The 20,423-nt window shown below is 41.8% G+C and overlaps 2 long non-coding RNA genes across 2 annotated transcripts; one reads left to right on the top strand and one right to left on the bottom strand.

The window, feature by feature from the left end:
* The first annotated feature begins 593 nt into the window (after window positions 1-593).
* Window positions 594-1,722, top strand: LOC104701301 (uncharacterized). The gene is made up of 2 exons (XR_753797.2): window positions 594-704; window positions 866-1,722. It is a non-coding gene; the product is annotated as an uncharacterized LOC104701301 (long non-coding RNA).
* On the bottom strand, window positions 780-1,843 carry LOC104701303 (uncharacterized). Its single transcript, XR_753798.3, has 2 exons — window positions 1,569-1,843; window positions 780-1,470 (listed from the first exon to the last, which is right to left on the bottom strand). It is a non-coding gene; the product is annotated as an uncharacterized LOC104701303 (long non-coding RNA).
* Between the last annotated feature and the right edge of the window lie 18,580 nt (window positions 1,844-20,423).

The following is a 20,423-nucleotide window of genomic DNA, read 5'->3' as shown; positions in this document are numbered from 1 at the left end:
GTTTTCCCCCAATTTGTTCTCTTCTCTAACCCTTCTCAAACCCTGATAAAACCTGTCTCGAATTACACCAACGAAAAGCGTATATCCCGCAGATCTGTCACTCACCAGAAAAAATCTCTTCACAAATTTCGGGCACCAAACATTCTCATTCCTCACCTTGGTTTTTTCAAGAGAAACTAGGATTTTCCCCAGTGGACCTAGATTCCATCGCCAATCTAAACCGAGGTCACCGACTGTTCCTGTCGATCTTTAAATCACCGAAGATGCGCTTTGCAGCACAAACCTCTCCGCTCCTCTCGGGCAGCCGTCACAATTTTGCTTCAGCTTGGAAATCGTTTGTAAAGCTAGGATTTTCTCCAGTGGACCTAGCTACCAATGGCGACTCTTACCACGGCTACCGCATGGTGCCACTGATCTCTCACTCACCGGAGAAGTCTGCTACACCGCAGATCTCTCTGCAGTTCTCGGGCGGCGACCAATCTCGACAAACTTTGCGGCTCTTCCTTCTGAAACAAGAGTTTTCCCTAGTGGACCTAGTTTTCAGCTTAGGCCCATTAAGTCAAAAAAGCCTTGAGTCCATCAAATCCTATCATATATGCAACAATAGCAAGTTAAACCCCAATTCCTCACCGTCTATGACTCGCCATTGCCAAGATCTGTCCGGTTTCCCGATAACCAATGGTCGAAGACTCCATTGGCGAAAGGTAACACCAGCTTTGCTTTGGCTACTCATACATTTTGTACAGAACCTGGCTTTTGTTGTTTTTAGGGGCTTGCGGTTGAGTATAAATAAATACGGTTCTTTAGTCTATGCTTCTCAATCTGTTCTAGCATAAGTCAACTAGTTTAGATAACGATTTTGTAGTTAACTTCTCATGAGCGCTAATGTTGGAATGGAAGAAGAAACATAAGATATGATGAATCAATTCTTAACGAGAAGGGACAACCGTTCCGAGGAAAAGAAAAACCTCTCTTCTCTCTCCTCTTCTTTAAGCTTCGTTTCAGATTTCCGGAGGCCTTGATCTTCATTCCCTCAGATTGCTAGGTGTTTGTAGAGGGTGTGGTTTTCTCCTTTCTCGACGTAGATGCAGAACCGGCGTGGCGGCAGGAGAGCGCCGCTACAGACCCTCTGGTTTGAAGACGCTGCCGAGTGGTGTAGCTGTCAACTCTCGTGGCTCACCCGTCGTGTCGGAAATAGATCTACGGCGGAAGTAGATGGAGGGGAAGGAGGGTTGCTGATTTGCCTTGAAGGTTAACGGTGGTTCCTTTTGGATCTCGCCGGCTGCCGCGGATTCAGAGTGCCTAGGGTTTCCGATTGAGCCATCGGTCCTAACCACCGCCGCGTCTTACTTCCTTCTTGGCCGGTTCGAAGGGATCTAGTTCGGCGAGTTGAGGACCCGCTAGATCTGGGAAGGAGAGGTTACGCCCGAAGTTGGTGGCTTGCTTGGTCTAGGAGCTGTCAACGGCGTGCTGCGACGTTGGAGGTTGATTATTACTCTTTTTATTAATTAAAAAAATTCAAAACATAAAATAAAATTATTTTTTGTCTAGTGTGGAATTGTAAATACCGCTGGATAATAGCTATCTTCAAAAACATACTGCGGTTCAGTGAATTTTGTTCACCCTAAAAAAACGCATACGGTGTTTTATTCTTTTTTGTAGAATACCGCATATTAGGTGAAATCACGTCAATGGTAACATAGACCCATTTTTAAAAACAAATCTTGAAATACGCTTTTTATAAGGTTACCATTCACTGCCATAGCCTACAAATTGACGTGTTTTTATCAGCAATATTTGGATTCTATTTCAAATATCAACGATCGTGATTTGTGTGAGTCATAAGAAGTTGACGATTCCTTATTATTTTGTTTTTATAAATTTATTCAAGCTAATTACAAATAGAGGTGTCAAGTCGGCCTGTCCGCATCCAAGTAGCCCGTCCTGTCACAGGTTTTTGTTTTTCTGTACCACAACAGATTTAATACACTTTTTGTTTTTCTAATCAATTGTAATTAAAAAAAGAGAGCTAATACACCTTTTTGTCAACTAATTATATTACACATATCACACGTTTAAACAACTCTTCCCGTTTTTTTTTATATTTATTATCATCTCTAATCTCATATCCACTAACAACTTAACATCAATCAACAACAGCGGAAACTAAACAATATTATTAAACCAAAAAAAATCCAACAATGATCCAATAAACCAATAAAGTTAATAACCAAATTCAACATCGTACAATGTTCTATCAACCCAACTCTAGCAACCTAACAAAAGCTAGACCACAATCAATAAGCCTCTAGAACATTCTCCTCTTCATCGCCTTGATTCCACGATCACACTTTGCCTTTACCTGCACCACGAACACAAATTAAGAAGCATGAGTATTGTCATAAACACTTAGTGAGACAATCCTCCCATCTATTGGGCTATACACAAAAGCAACTGAGATTCCAATGTTAAACATGCAACAAACAAACACAAATAAACAAGGAAAACAAGTGTCAGCCTCCTGTTGATGAAACGACTCGACCCGTTTTTTTTTAATAAATAATAATAATAATAATAATAATAATAATAATAATAATAATAATAATAATAATAATAATAATAATAATAATAATAATAATCTACAACTAGTGGTCTCATACCCACTAGCCACCTAGCCACAATCAAACCAAACAGCAGAAAATAAACCATACAATAACCAAATAAATATCCAATAAATAACCAATATGTAAAACATAACAATTATCCAATACTCAAACAACATGAAACATAGAACCAGCAACCTAACAATGTTCTAATGACCCAATTCTAGCAACCTAGCAATACCAGTAAACAACCAATCGAGTCCCTAGAACATCCTCCTCTTCATTGCTTTGATCCCACGATCACACTTTGCCTTTACCTGCACCACAAACATAAATTGAGATGCATGAGTATTTTATAAACACTCAGTAAGGCAATCTTCCCATCTATTGGGCTATACACACAAGCAATAGAGACATCTCTAACCATCAACCAACAATCAACAACCAACAATAACAAACCAGGGCTATGCATCGACCGACACCAACCATGCATCGACCGACACCAACTGGGATTGCATCGACCGACACGCACACTGCATCGACCGACGCATGCTCGACATAGCACGAAAACCCTAGTTGCATCGACCGGCACCTCCACATGGCATCGACCGATGTTCCTAGGTCAAACGCGTCGTCCTCGCATTCGCATTGATCGACACATAAAGTGCATCGACCGATGCACATGCCAAGCATTGTTTTTCCCCGAAGCTTCTCGTCGTATCTTCGTTCCTACAACCAACAAACTCGCTCCTAAGCCACAAGAAAGCTTCACAAAGTCCCAAATAACATTCTAACAGCCTAAACAACACATAAACAAGCAGATCAGAGAAATCTCCAGCTTAGATAAGCCATGGTCATATACTTACCTTTGCCAAGATGATTCTGAACCTCAAACAAGCAAGAAAACACTTTCAGGAAGCTCCTACAACAATCCCAGCTACAAATCTCTACAGGAACAACTTCCAATCTCCCAAAAATCCTCAAGAACACTCAAAAACACTTAAGAACACTTTTTCTCTCTTTCCTTTCTCTCAAAAGAAGCTAAACACGACTAATGAGACAGAAACGCGAGTCAAGGGTTTTTCCTTCACCCAAAACGCAGCGTTTAACTTAAACTCGTCCGCACAAAACCGACCTTGCATCGATCGATGCATCCCGTAAACCGGGACTCCGGTTCGCGGATGTTACAATTCTCCCCCACCAACATAGATTCGTCCTCGAATATCCAACTACCATCAGTCAAGGACTCCAGTGCAACCGTCTCTATGGCCTGCACCACCACCGACCGATCTACGAAAGGGTCTCCTCTAGTCGATAGATTCACGTTCTAGACATTATTTGCTCTCGACTTTTGGACTTTCCTTTACTCATAGGCCTTAACCTTGAGTTTTTTTGGCTCCTCCTCAGGCCTAAGCCTGCATGCCATAATGTTGGCTCCTCATCGGGCCTAAGCCCACATGCCATAATATATAAGGAAGTCCAATATTTGTCACTCGGGTTGCCACCCTACACCGCGCACCCGGATCATCATCCGAAGTCAATATACCAACCATACTCCCAAGCCACAAAGTCTCAGAATATGGTAGTACTAGGAGAACTAAAAGTTCCCCAACAGTCGCGAGCAAACAATTCTGAATACGTCTGAGCCGTATCCCTAACCAAGTTTCCTTCTTGTGGCTCGCGTAAAACATCACAATGTCTTACCAACCACATATCCCCTCACTGGAATACCTCATGACCACACAAGGATCATATACATGCCACACGAACCACCACAAACGCCAAACAAATATCCTAAACAGGACCGCCTCCAAGGCCAAACAAATGTCCTAAACAGGACTGCCACAAAGGCCAAAGAAATGTCATCAACATGACCGTCACAAAGACCACTTGTCCCGAAGGACCGTCACGAAGACAACTCGTCCCGAAGGACCGTCACGAAGACCACACGTCCCGAAGGACCGTCACGAAGACCACACATCCCGAAGGACCGCCTAAACAGGCACATTGGCTAAACAGCCCACCACAAAGGCCACACAATTGGCTAAACAGTCCGCCACAAAGGCTACAAAATTGGCTAAACAGCCCGCCACAAAGGCCACACAATGTCTCAAAAGACCGCCACACACGGGCACAACGACTCAAAATTCCGCCACGAAGGCCACACAAGCCCCACCAAGGCTCACAACCACTAAAAATGGACAAATTCTAACTCACATAAAACTTTCTATTTTTAGAACTTTCTACTTTTTCAAACTTTCCCCTTTTAGAAACTTTTATACCAGGAAATTTCGTACTTCGAGCACCACCTCATCTTGTTACTTAGTCGCAAAACCAACGACCCCTAAGCGACCAAGTAAACAAGAGAGATGGGCTGGAATACTCCATTTCTGCTCCAGCCATGGAATACACCTGGGACCAGGCTAGACAAGTTCAAGTTGCGACCTGCTTCTCGAACCACTTCTTGAACCTAGCCTTCATCCTTGCTTCTGGCTCCCAAGTCTGCTCTTAAACACCATCACAGTCCCAAAGGACTCTCATCAAAGGAACCTTCTACTTCCGAATTTCCTTGATTCTCCTCTCGAGAACCCTCACTGGTCTCGCATCCAAAGTCATGTTAGGATGAAGATACTCAGGAATCTTAGCCAACAACTGATCATCCTCACAGAGACACTTCCGCAACATAGACATATGCTACCGGTCCCACCCACTCAATCACTTTGAACGGACCCATATACCTCAGACTCAACTTAGTCTCAGTCAATGACCTGTTCGGATCCTGCAACATGGCCTTCTTGAGTTACACTCTGTCTCCTATCTGAAACTCAAGATCTCTCCTCCTCCTATCGGTATAACTCCTCTTCCGATCCTGAGCTTCCTTCATGTTCAGCTTGAGAACCCGAATCTTTTCTGAGTCTCCTGAACAAAACTAGCACCATACACGCTCCTCTCCCCCACCTGATTCCAGCATAACGGTGTACGACATGACCTCCCATACAAAGCCTCATAAGGAGCCATCCCAATGCCCGCCTGATAGCTGTTGTTGTAAGCAAACTCTACCAGGTTTAGGTGATCTGCCCAATGGCCACCCAAATCGAACAGACATCCTCAGCAAATCCTCTAACGTCTAGATCGTCCTCTCTAATTGTCCATCTGTCTGGGGATGATAAGCTGTACTCATATGCATCTTAGTGCCCATCTCCGCCTGAAATGCCCTCTAGAACACCGAAGTGAACTTAGAATCCCTATCAGACACATTACTCGTTAGCACCCCATGTAACCTGACTATCTCCCTCACATATTTCTTAGCCAAGAACGCTGCTCCATCAGTCTTTTTAATGGCCAGAAAATGTACAGACTTAGTCAACCGGTCCACAATGACCCAGATAGCATTAAAGGTCCGAGACAATGGCAGTCCTACCATGAAGTCCATCTGATCATATCTCACTTCCACTCTGGAATGGGAAGACTCTTTAGTAACCCGTGTGCAACCTGATGCTCAGCTTTCACTAGCTAGAAAACATCGCACCTCGTGACCCAACTAGCTACATCCTTCTTCATCCCGACCCAATGATAGTACCTCTTGAGATCATTGTACATCTTAGTCGCTCCTGGATGAATAAAGAACTTGCTCGCATGAGCCTCCCTCAAGATCTCCTGTCTCAACTCCTCATCCTTGGGCACACAAATCCGCCCATGCACTAAAATAGTACCATTAGCCGAAACCTGATACTCAAAATCAACATCCTTTGAGGCATTCACCAGCCCCAAGTCCTCCTTCTGAGCCAACCGCACTCTGCTCAGAAGATCTGCTCTATTAACCGCCTCCCAACCCAACGGCTCCTAAGAAATAACACAGAAACTCAACTCACTGATCTCTCCTACCAGAGACTCTATAACCTGTTCCTGAGAAAAAGCTGCCCTCTTCTGAATCAGAGCATATGCAACCAAGTTAGCCTTACTAGGGTGATAGACTATCTCCAAATCATAGTCCGCCACAAACTCCATCCACCGCCACTGCCTCAAGTTCAGCTTGGACTGAGTGAATATGTACTTCAGGCTCTTATGATCTATAAACACCTGTACCTTTGCACTATAAAGATAAGATCTCAAAATCTTCAGGGAAAAAACTACATCAGCCATCTCCAAATCATGAGTAAGATAGTTGTCCTCATGCTTCCACAACTGCCGCGAAGCGTAGGCAATCATCTTCCCATGCTGCATCAACACACACCCCAAACCAACTCTAGATGCATCTGCATAAACCACATAGAGTTCTCCCTACTCATGCAAAGCCAATACTGGCGTAGTAGTCAACATCTCCTTAAGGCTTGCAAAGCCCTCCTCGCACTCCTGTGACCAAACAAAAGGAAGATCCTTCCCAGTCAACTTAGTCATCGGACGTGCCTTGCTTGCAAAGCCCTGCACAAATCTCATGTAGTAACCTGCCAAACTAAGGAAACTCCTGATCTCTGTGGCATTCTGCGGTCTAGGCCAATCTCTGATAGCTTAAATCTTCTCCGGATCTACAGAAACCCCCTCTGCCGAAACAATATGACCCATAAAACCCATCTCAGGCTGCCAAAAACTGCACTTGCGCAATTTAGCAAACAGCTTCTGCTCCCGCAGCTTCTCTAGAACTGCCCTCAAATGCATTGCATGCTCCTCAAGACTCTTGAAATAAACCAGGATATCGTCGATGAAAATGATGACAGACACGTCCAGAAACTCCTGAAACACGTTGTTCATCAATCTCATAAACGCTGTTGGCGCGTTAGTCAAACCAAACGGCATCACCTCAAACTCATAATGCCCATACCTCGTCCTGAACACAGTCGTCCTAACATCTGCCTCATCTATCGGAATCTGATGATAACTCGACGACAGATCTATCTTGGAGAACCAAGTAGCACATCTCAACTGATCCAACAACTCATCGATCCTGGGAAGAGGGTACATGTTCTTCACAATGACCCGGTTCAAACCCCTGTAATCTATGTACAAGCGGAAACTCCCATCCTTCTTCTTAAGAAATAACACCGGCGCTCTCCACGGTGATAGACTAAGATAAATGAATCCCTTGCTCAAAAGATCCTCCAACTGCTTCTTTAGCTCTACCATCTCTGCTGGAGCCATCCTGTAAGGAGCCTTGGATAACGGCGTCATCCCCGGTTCCAGTTTAATCATGAAAGGATCAGACCGAGATGGTGGTAATCCCTGCGATGACTGAAACACATCCTCAAATTCTTTAACAACCTGAATACCGCTAACCGTAGACTGCCCTATTGACTCTGGCATTGATATTGTAACCAAATAAGCCTCACGGCCCTTCTCGATCATCTTCCCAGCCTGCATGGTCGAGATCATGAGACTCCCCGAAGTCAGACTAATACCTTGGAAAACCAACTTCCCTCCTGGACGCTCAAACTCCACTTTATCCCGATGGCAATCCAGATGAACCATATGTCGATGCAACCAATCCATCCCGAGAATAACATCATACAACTCCACTGGCTGATAAACAAATCCGTTGGCCACGACTCTCCCGCGATCTGAATATCAACTCCCCTAGCTCGTCCAATGACTCTCAGAAACTTGCCACCCGCAACTCTGACAACTCCTGTACGCTCTCCGCGATCTCCTATGATATCCGCACCCTCCACACACTCTGGGGTAATGAAGCTATGAGTAGCTCCAGAATCAAACATAACATGGGACTTAAACCCGCCCACCAACAAGATCCCTACACTAAATCCATGTGTTGAGAACCTAACACTTTATCACAGGCAAATCATAAAATCTGAACCTACTGAAATTCACAATGTTTAAGTACCATAAATTATACCTGTGATCGCCCCGGCACTGGTTCCACCAGTCTCGACTATCGTGTACACCCATGGCGCCTGCTTAATTTGTGCTACCTGCTGCACTCCAGGCTGCACCACTGCCACTGCCATCTGTTGCAACTTAGGACACTTGGGCTTGATATGCCAAGGTTCCCTACAATGATAGCGTACACAAACCGCTGCCGTTGCAGCACTCCTCTGGGGACAGCTAGCTACCTTGTGATCCATGCTTCCACATCCGAAGCACCCTGCACCACTCGGCCTCTATGTAGCCTCCCACTTCCTCTTGGTTCCCTGCGCACCTTCCAAGAATTTCCCTGATGATGAGCCTTCCTAGGCTGCACCGCCGGATTAATCGTCACTGCCTGTGCCCAGATATCCTCCTGAATCTCTGCTGCTATCTCAACCAGATCTACACGCGTAACATAGCTCGTCCTCTGTAATGGACCCTAAAGTCATCACAAAGAGCCCTCGTAAACCTCCTGATCTGGGCCTCCTCAGACTCCATAGCCTGACGCCCATAAGACAGAAGACGACTGAACTCTAAGTCCAGCTCCCGCACTGACCGTGTCCCCTAAGATAACTGAAGGAATTGCACCTCCATCCGGTCTAATGCCTCTCTCAGAAAATACTTGCGGTTAAACTCCTCCACGAAGTCAGCCCAAGTCATCTCCCTCTGCACTCTCTTAGCAGCCACTGATCTCCACCATACTTGAGCATCACCAATCAAATTGTAGACCTCTATGCCCACCCAAAGCTCCTCAGGACATCTTAGAATCTGGAAGTTACGTTCCACACTTGTCCTCCACGCATCTGTAGCAGTAGGATCTCTACCACCCAAAAACCATGCAGAATCAATGTTACGCATCTCCCTCAGCATAGACACGTAACAACCATGTGCTCCCACATCCGCAGCCACTGGCTGTCGCTCCTCCGCCATCACTTGTGGCACTACCTGAGCTTGAGCCGGTACCACTCCTGGCAACCGCTCCAAAACCTGTGTTAACAAGCCCACAAGATCAACTCCAGGGACTCCACCTGCTGGGACTCCCACACCCGGAACCCTAGCATCACCGACCACTCGAGCACGAACACCGCTCCCTCCGACCACACTTATGGAATCCTCCTGGACACCCTGCGACTCACCAACACCCTCATCTGTCACACTCTGGTCCACAATATCACTTACTGCTGGGCCTCTGCCACGTCCGCATCCACGTCCACGTCCGCATCCATGACCACGACCAGCAACAGCATCCTCTCTAACCATCTCCACTACCATGAACAGAAGACTAAGTGATGTGTGTACAATTTCACTCCAAATCTTTTACCTGAAAAGACTACACAACGACTGAAAGTGCACAGTTAATCAGTGTAGTATTTTAGGAGCGATCCCACAGAGAGTAATAGCAAACACAAATTGAATTATAAGAGAAAGAACTATGGCTAAGACTAAATAAGAGATTGGGGTTTTGGTTTTCCTAATAACTATTGCAAATAAATAAAAACGGATTAAAGCTATAAGACTAAGGCGTTGGGAGTTTTGGGAGTCATCTCAGGGTTTTCATGGTTCTAAGCAATATTAAGTGTCAGATCTAACAAGTAAATACTAATTTTCGGTCTAGGTTCTCAACTATGAAACACTAATGAACTAACAAGCTATTCTCATAGAATGAAAGTCTAAAGTATTCACACACCGTTACTCAACTTTCGCAGGCAACGACGCATGTCAACCAGCTAGTTAAACAAGTTTGATACATTCACCAAACTTCGTAACTCAACTTACGCAGTTTACGAGCAAGGTTTCGGTATAACACTTGTTTGGAGAAGTAGGATAACGCAGTTAGCGCTCCCGTTCTCTAGATCAGTACTTGGTGATCAATCCAAGCATAAGCATTAAGATAAAGATGTCCCTAAAGAACTCTAATATAACCCAACAAAATAAACTACTCGCTCATGATGCAAAGAAACGACATTGATATTATATAGAACAACATCAAAAACGAATCAATACACAAAAGGGGTTCAAAGGAAACTTCTCTATTTTTCACAAAAGTAACTTGATCCCTAAAGCAAAGTAAAAATGAAAGAAATAAGAAAGAGTAGAGATTTGGTGTCTTCGGCAATGGCTTCTAAGAGGAGGTGAGAGAGGACGAGCTTCGACAGCGGTAGAGGAGTCTCTGGTCGTCTCTAGTCGTCTCTTCATCGGCTGCTGGTGGTGTGAATGAAGAACTTAGAGGCACAAAGGAAACACACCTCAAAACCCTAGGCCTTAAGAGTATTTATAGGGTTTTGTTTAGGGTTAGATTTTTGTAAGGGTAAAAACGTCTTCTCTTCTTAAGTGCAGGACAAGGGGCGGCGAAAGAGGCTTCTGGACCGTGTAGGAGGCTTGGACTGGGCCGCAGTGGTGGTCGCTGGTCAGGCCTTGAATGAAAGTCCATCGGCTGGTTGCTTCTCTTTACGTTGGTTTATAACACGTCTCGGTAAATTGGGCATAACTTCCGGACGAATGAATGGATTGACTTGATTCCACTTCGAGGAGAAAGATGACTCTTCCTAAAACGTATTTTCCTTGTCTTTTGGTCCAAATTGCTATAAAACATGTAAAACCTTATTGAAACCTGAAATACTTGATAATAGACATTTTATACTTGAAATCTTATCAAACTCTTCCTAAATGCATATAAAAACTATAGCTAATATGTGTAAAATAATGATGTTATCACTAAGCAAGAAATCTAAACATAACACAAAAACATAAACTCACCGTGGAATCACACAGTAGGCTCGAAGAGGATGTTCTAGGATTTCATGCCACACACAATTAACTAACTCATATAATCAATCAAAGCATGCAAATCCCATACATCTACAACACAAAGCCTAGTGAACATAAACCTAGAAACGTAAGGGCTATGATACCAAACTGAAACGACTCAATCCGTTTCTTTTTTAATAAATAATAAATAATAATAATAATAATAATAATAATAATCTACAACTAGTGGTCCTATATCCACTAGCCACCTAGCCACAACCAAACCAAACAGCGGAAAATAAACCATACAATAACAAAATAAATATCCAATAAATAACCAATATTTAAAACATAACAATTATCCAATACTCAAACAACATGAAACATAGAACCAGCAACCTAGCAATGTTCTAATGACCCAAGTCTAGCAACCTAGCAATACCAGTCAACAACCAATCTAGTCCCTAGAACATCCTCCTCTTCATTGCCTTGATGCCACAATCACACTTTGCCTTTACCTGCACCACAAACACAAATTGAGATGCATAAGTATTTTATAAACACTCAGTAAGGCAATCCTCCCATCTATTGGGCTATACGCACAAAAAATAGAGACATCTCTAACCATCAACCAACAATCAACAACTAATAATAACAAACCCGGACTCTGCACGGCCGCACGTCCTCCGACCGGACTGAACAGCGTCAGCCAAGGTTTCCCGTGCAGCTGTCGCAACAGCCCGCACACCTCCGACTGAAACCTTGAGGTCTCCCTCTAGTCAATATACTCACATCCTAGACGTTGTATGCTCACAACTAAGTGCTTCCTCGGTCCGCGGTCACAAGCAACGAATAATGCCGGCTCGCTATCAGGCTAACCGCCTTAAGCTACGGTATCCAGAAAGTCACTCACACCCACTCACCCGCTCTCAGGTTGCAACCTTCGAGACATATCAGCTCACTGCCGAGCCGCGACAGTTGTGGAAGCATCATACTTGTTTGCTTGAGCGCGTTCTCGGATCGTCATCCGAAACAAACATACCACTCCCACTCTCTGGCCACAAAGTCCATCGACCTATCAGTATCACATGAGTTGGGCCCACACGACTTTGAGCAAACATGTCTGATGCCAACGAGTATCTCCCGACTAGATCTACCTCAACACTTTCCATTTCTGGAATCTGATGCTCAGCCTTCACCAGCTGGCAAGAGTCGCACTTCACAACCCAGTCAGCTACATCCTTCTTCATCTCGACCCAGTGATAATACCACTTGAGATCAGAGTACATCTTCGTTGCTCTTGGATGAATAGAGAACTTGCTCGAGTGAGCCTCTCTCAGTATCTCTTGCCTTAGACCCTCACCCTTAGGCACACAGACCTGACCATGCACAAGGATAGTTCCATTAGCAGAGACCTGATACTCTGAACTCGCAGCCTTATGGGCATTCACCAACCCCACATCACTCTCCTGAGTTTACCGCACCCTGCTCAACAAATCTGCTCGATTAGCTGTCTCCAAGCCCAAAGGCTCCTGTGAGATAACAAATAGCACTAATCTCACCTACTATCGCCTCCATATCATACTCCTGAGCCGAAGCAGTCCGCTTCCGGCTCAAGGCATCAGCAATCAGGTTAGCCTTACCAAGATGGTAAGTTATATCCAGATCATATTCTGCTACCAAATCCATCCAACGCCTTTGCCTCAAATTCAGCTCAGGCTGAGTGAAGATGTACTTCAAGCTCTTATGATCTATAAATATTTGCACCTTCCCGCCATAAAGATAGGACCTCCAAATCTTCAGGGCAAAAACCACCGCTGCCATCTCCAAATAGTGGATAGGGTAATTGGCCTCATGCTTCCGTAACTGCCGCGAAGCATAGGCTATAAACTTGCCCTACTGCATCAGCACACATCCCAACCCAACTCCGGAAGCATTAGTGTACACAACGTAAGGCTCGTTCTGTTCTGGCAGTACTAACATCGGCGTCATAGTCAACATCTGCTTAAGGCTTGCAAAACTTGTCTCACACTCCGGTGACACACAAATGGAACCTCCTTCCTGTAAGCTTAGTCATTGGTTGTGCCATACTCACAAAATCTTGAACGAATCTCCTGTAATAACCTGCCAACCCCAGGAAACTCCTGATCTTAGTGGCACTATGTGGCCTTGGTAACATGAAACAACAATAATTCGACTGTGGGTTATTCCAACATTTCTTTTTATAATTAAAAATCTGCAACCATTCCGCAGATTTTTGATAAAATAAAAAATCTGTTATCACTTCATGTCAATCTAGTAATTATTTTCTCGTCAACAAATCGGTAATGTGACGACAGACTTATAGTCTCTTAAACAAAACTGAAACGACTAATTAAAAAAAAATCTGTCATATAGTATGAAAGTTTGTGGTAACAACAACAATAAGTCTATCGTAGAAAAGAAAATCTGCCACTAAAATTAAATCTCTTGTAACGAACTACAAAAAAATCTGTCGAATAAAATAAATCTGCCGTGGAAAATATGTCGCAAATAAGAAAATCTGTCACGTATAAAGAAATCTGTGACAACCGAACAGCAGACTTTTAAAAAAAAATTAGAAATTTCCTCCTCGTACGAAAAAAATTGAAGGGATATTTTGGTATTTTTTTTTATTAAAACGAAAAAGGATGTTTTAGAAAAAAAATAATTTAAATAACCGTAATATTTTATGAATTACTTAGGTAATAAACCCTATAATTTGGGTCAACCTAGTTTTTTTCCCTTAAAATATTTATAACGTCTAATTTGCAAATTTATTGTAGAACTTTAGAAAATGTATACAGTCATTAGAGCATCTATAGTAGGAATCTCTCTCCAAATTTTCAACTAATATTAAAATGAAGGGAATTTTGTTTAATGTACCACATTTCCCACAAAACTTTCTAAATGTACCACAATCGAGATTTCTTTTCTGATCTACCATAAATGTGAGGTAGAAAGACGTTTTTGCCCTCCTGCTAATATGACAAGTCTCGTAGACAATTTGAGGAGTACAAACTTGTCCATTAGCTTAAATTACTTGTCTAAAACATAAATATAAAAAGGACTAGTTGTCTCTCCTTTGTGCGAGTTTAAAACTAGTCCACCGAGTTAATAAAAATGTTGTTTACTAGAATTTTTGTGAATCATCTAGTGCATGACAAATTTAATAGATGACAAGTGGAAATTGTGGAAAAGTGTAAAACTTATCTATCGAGTAAATAAAGTATTGTCTTTGTAAAATAACTTGTCCATGATAAGATTAATAGTGGACAACCTGGTGCGTTTAATTGGTCCATCGGTCTTGCAAGGAGAAGCGGAAGACTATGCCAACGACGAATTTAATAGAGGACAAGTGGACATTGTGGACAAGTGTAAAACTTGTCTATCGAGTAAATAAAGTATTGTCTTTGTAAAATAACTTGTCCATGATAAGATTAATAGTGGATAACCTGGTGCGTTTAATTGGTCTATCGGTCTTGCAAGGAGAAGCGAAAGACTATGCCAACGACGAATGGTCAGATCCGGTAGTGAAAGTAAGACCAGCGACAGAACTAAAAAGCAAGGGCCAAGAGATATATATATGAGGAGGCGATCTGGCGGTTCCGGTTGGTCCGGCGAAAGAGCTCTGACGAAAGAGCTCCAGCGATGGCGGTGGTAAGAAAAGATCCGAAAAGAGATGAAGACGAAGATGCGGAGGAGGATGACGGAGCTCCGAACGGAGAAGAACCAGGCTGAGAAGAACCAGACAGAGACATGGCGGTTACTGATTCTCTTCTTCTTCCACTCACTGGTTCACTCTCTTCTTCGCCGGCGTTTGAAAAAAAAACAAAAATAAGAGTTTGATATGGTCACTCTCTTCTGCAATGTAAAATAATTTGAGGATACAATTGTCATTTTGATATGCAGGTGTGGTACATTGAAAAAAAAGTTTTCTAATGTGGTACATTGAGAAAGCTTGAGTTTCCAATGTGGTATAACTCTTAGAAAACTCTAAAATGAATTTAATAAAAAAGAGAAATTCACTAGAACTCTTTGAGAGACCCTTTTTACACATGTCAAAGTTTTATTGGTTTTTTCTAATTTTTAATTTAAAATCACAAATAAATTATGTGAAAAATCTTAAAATAATATTCATTCGGTCCCAATAGATTAATGTTTTGATACTATCATACATATTAAGAAAAAGTTACATTTTTATTTCTAAATTAATTTATAATTACTTTTTGATCGATAGAAAAACTATAAACCATTAGATAAATGCCTATGTAGAAAAGTATAAAGTAGAAAAATTGTTTTAGTTTTTAAATCTGCAAAATAAATCTTTTAAGAAAAAAATTAATCCTATAACATCAATCTATTAGGGACAGGAGAAATATTAGTGAGAGACTCACACCATCTCTAGTCTCTACCAATACTCTTGCTCTTAGGGCCTGACTGGTTCTCCCGCTACCACCCGCAAACGCTGCGTTTGCGGGTGGTAGCGGTTGCTAGCGATTGGTACCAATCTTACAATCCGCTCTCAATCGCTCCAAACCACTAAGTTCCAAAAGCTGATTCCTGCAAGCGTTTACGGTTGCGGGCGACTGCGGTTAGAATTTTTTTTTTTTTTAACTTGAAACAAATCAATGATAATGATATATTTTTTTTTATATCTTTTACTAACTATTTTATTCATTAAGGATTGGAGAAAATGAAGCACGAATATGATTGAGAATATTAAAAAATAAACAATTTGAAGAAAATAAAATTTCAATTAACAATAAACCATAAAACTTGATGTAAATTTAATGGCACATCGCACATATGTTAAAAATAAATCTAATAAATATAACATTTCATCAGAAATTTTAACAAATAAGAATCAGAAATTTTTAAAAATAAGATTATTTTTTGAAAAATATAAAAACAAATCACGAATCTTCTCAACTACTGCCCCACGAAACTTATTGAGTGTGTGAGATTTAAAAAGAAGATCTACGATCTAAAACATATGTTTTGTCATTTATCAAATTACTTGATTAAATTTTTGGTAAAAAGCTAAATGCATACAGTAATAAATATTTCAATATGAAATTTATTTCTTTTTAAAATAATTATTTTAGTATCTTTTTATTGAATTTTAATTATAAATCAAGTTTAATAAATTTTTTGATATTTTTAAACATTTATATAATTATATATTATATTTATTATGTTTTAACCGCTATTGCACCCGCTGGTCAACCAGTTGTAAACTCCCGCAAACGCACCCATTTTAAAACGTTAAACTAGTCATTCAAAACGCTTAATAATGCTTGAAACCGCAACTATCCGCTTCCGCAATCTCCCGCAAACGCAACCACAAACGCTGCGGTTAACCAGTCGGACCCTTAGACTCTGATTAAAAGTATGTGAGAGTAATTGAGTAATTTAATTTGGTTAGTAGTTGTAAATTGCCATTAGTTGACGAACCAGATTAGTTCTTTACAAATTTAAACTTTGAACCAAACCCACCTGCATGTGATGACTGTTTCTGTTTTAATACATATAATATATTTGTGAGTGATTTACTATTTAACTTCCTTTTACCAACAAAACATATTATTTACACAAGTTTGCAAACTTTTCGTTCATAAAACCAAAGCCTTCTTTTTTTCAGGCCCAAAATCATCTTTTTCATGTGAAATATGAAGAAAAAGTAGGTTGTTAAACTCTTATGGATTATTAGGGTTTTTAGTATTAATTTATGGATCCTCTTCATAGGTAACAAGCCTCTCTAATTATATAAAAACCTAAGTTACATAATAAGAAAGTCTCCACTTTCCTTAACTTTTTTTTTTATAAATAACTTTTCTATTAATAATATTAAGAGGAATTGCAGTGTATAACAAAGAAAAAAACTATATTTAACCCACTAATCATATAAAAATTATACATATTATATTTTATATATTAATTATATATTTTACCCTTACCACTATCCCCTACCAACATAATCACCACCACTTCCGGCGACTATCTCCGAGGACCATTTCCGGCGACCAACTCCGGCGGTCAACCCCGGTGACCACCTCCAGCGGTCAACCCCGGCGACTCCTCCGGTGGTTAACCCCGGCGATCACCTCCAGCGGTCAACTCCGGCGACCACCTCCAGCAGTAAACTCCGGCGACCATCTCTACCATCAACCACCATACCATCTATCCTAAAATGGTAATTTTATCTATTCCTAATCCCACTTTTTAAATTTCTTTGATTAATGTGCTATATTCTTAATTTTATTACTGCATTTGGTTATTGGGCAAATTGACCCTAATATTAAAAGGCTCCCACTAATGGGCTCGGCCTTGAACAATTTACAAGGATCCAACAGTTACAAAAAGAGGAAAACGGCGGACGTTGTCATCACCGAAAAAAATGATCGGATCCTGCTGAATGACCTGAAACAAAAGCTTGAGCAGGAATGTCGGTGGTTGTAGGATCCACGACTTTGCGGCGGATACACCAAATCAAAACTCTTGACATCAGCAACCAAACTCTGTCTCGGATTCTTCTCTGGTGTACCGCCTGACCCGCTACAGATCCTCCGACAAGCTCAAACAACCAATGAGAGGCTCTGCGAAGTCAGGTCATGTGCCTAGCAACCCACTCACTCAGATCTAACACGTCTCTTCCAGCTCCGGTGACCACCGCAACCTCAAGGTAGGTTTGCTTCAATTCGGTCCGGTGGATACGAAAGTCATGACGATTTACTAAGGATGATGGATCAATCCATCTTCCATAAACCGGAACCCATGATAGCCCCTGAGAATGACAAACCTCTAGGTTAACCACCGCAACGACGCAACAATACCGTCCTGCCTTCCTCCGACTTCCGCCGCAACCGCAGCTTCTATTGGATAGGTGAACCAAGGGAAAGCTCCACCGCGACCAAACGCGGCTTGATCTAGAAGCTTCCCGACCTTCCGAAACCGAAGCCATAGCTGCATCAGATGGAAGACAATACCACGCCTCTGTTGCCGGAGATGCAAACCACCCACCGCTGCCTTCCCCTTGTAGATCCAAGACCCACAATAAAGTGCTGCCCAACCATACCTTTCAAAGAAGTCAACCCCGAACCGTAAAGTAACACCTCAGCTGGACGGAGAAAAGTCAAGATCCAGTGAGAGAAACACCAGATCTGACCATCGGAGCTCACCGAAGATAAGCCACGGCTCTCACTTCTCACCAAAGCCAACAAACCCCTCGGCGAGTCCCAACCACAAAATCTTCAACCTAGATCTGCCAAATCCAGCCACGAAAACGATGTCGTCCTCAAGCAAGTCCTCCGAGCCTTCACAAGCAGACACCTCCAAACGAAAGCTCCACTTCACACGCCGAAACATCACCAGAAACCATCAACAAGAAAACAAGACGGGAGACGAAGGACAACCTCATAGAGGGGCGACAATGACAGTAGAAGCAGGGAAAGCTAAGAAAAGAGGGGAAGAAGCCCTCTCCGGTGCCGGGAGGGCAACCAGAGAGGCGACGACACTAGATCTAGGTTTAGAAGAAGGAGAGAAAAAAGAGGAGAGAGAGAGTCGGTCACTTTCCTTAACTTTGTGTACTTTTCTTAATCGTATAGAAGGTTGGCTAAAAGACATGGGAGGTCGGCATGGTGATCTCTGTGGGCTTTTGCCCACAAACCCATTATCAACCTTTACTCGAAATTCTTTGGTTTAAGATTAATCACTTTATCCTCAATTTAGATCGATATGTTGTGGATGTCAATTCATCACCAACATTCATCACTTGTGATTCCACTTTAAACATGGATAAGCAATTAGAGTTGTTTCGTGTGGTACCCACGAGCCACTAGCGATAAGCACAATCAACTTGTTTCATATGAATGTATAAATAAATTATTTGATTTGTTTCTTATCTAATGAAATTATATAAACGACATTTACGCTGAATTATGTAAAGGCTAAAGAGATCATAAAAGTTGCTCTCCACACATTTTACCAATCAAAATGAAAATGATTACTAATACAATACTACCACCTTTTCTCTTGGTTTCAAACAAAAACTGCCTTGTTTTAAAAAACTTTGCCTTATTTTATTTTTTCAATTTAATACTTATATATAATAATAATTAATTTTCCTAAAATTTCCATCTGTAAAAAGAAATGAAGGTAAAAAACTTTAGATTAGTTGGTTTCAGATTTTAAAATATATTTAACAAAAATATTTTTTGACATTGATTTAGTCAATATCGTTAAAATTATTGCATGTTGCCCTATAAATAGAGAGTTATAAGCTATGTAACCTATGTTATATTTACAGGATTTAGTAGTTAGGAAATATAAAGTTCACTATAGTGCTCCGACCGCCACCTCTCAGTGGATCTCATGTATACTCTCAGTACCTGGGTGCACTATCTTTACTGGACCTCGCGTTATCTCACTAGGCCCGTGAGCCGATCCATATCCGACGGTCGATTTGCTACGTCGTGAAGGCTTTAAAAACTTGTTTATCGTCCCTACAAATCACCACATGATCTTTCCTTGTGTTTTGTACTCACTCGCACAGTTCCGACAATCACTTCCCAGAAGGTCACCCATCCTGAAATTACTCCAGCATAAGCACACTTAACTCTGAAGTTCTCTCAGGATACTTGACCGAAAAGATAAGTGCACTTTGGTGATATAGGTGACTAAATCAATTCTTTTAAACCTCTCCGCAAACCGGAGTGTCACAGTTCACCCCTGATACACAGAGTTTTAAACCCTATTTTCCTACTGCAAGTGCACAGCAAAGAAGTAGTACTTAGGGGTCGAATCCCACGAAGACCAAGTTTTACTCTATGGTTCTATTGGTTCAATTTCAAGCTAAGACAATTCAAAGTTGGGTTTGTTTGGTAACAGTAACGCGACTAAAACGGTATAAAAAGGCAATAAGCAAAACACTAGATCATGGGTAATTCTCGGGAATTTCAGAGACAGCAACTAAACAACTATTCAGGGCATAGATTAAGTACCAGTCTAGAACTCAAACATAAATATAAACTGATCCACTGTCGTGGCATCAATAACTCTATCTGATCGATTCTGTGCGGAAACGCGGAGCACGTGCTCAGACATCCGGAGCACATGCTCGGCGGTCCATAAACCCTAAACTGTCGTTTGAGCCCAGAATCGCAGACAAGCATTAAAGAACAGGAATGATAAGTTCAC

Source organism: Camelina sativa, chromosome 7, assembly GCF_030686135.1.
Source record: "Camelina sativa cultivar CO46 ecotype springtype chromosome 7, ASM3068613v1".
Lineage (NCBI taxonomy): Eukaryota > Viridiplantae > Streptophyta > Magnoliopsida > Brassicales > Brassicaceae > Camelina > Camelina sativa.
The sequence above is the reverse complement of the archived record's forward strand: the minus strand, read 5'-3'. Positions and strand labels throughout refer to the sequence as shown.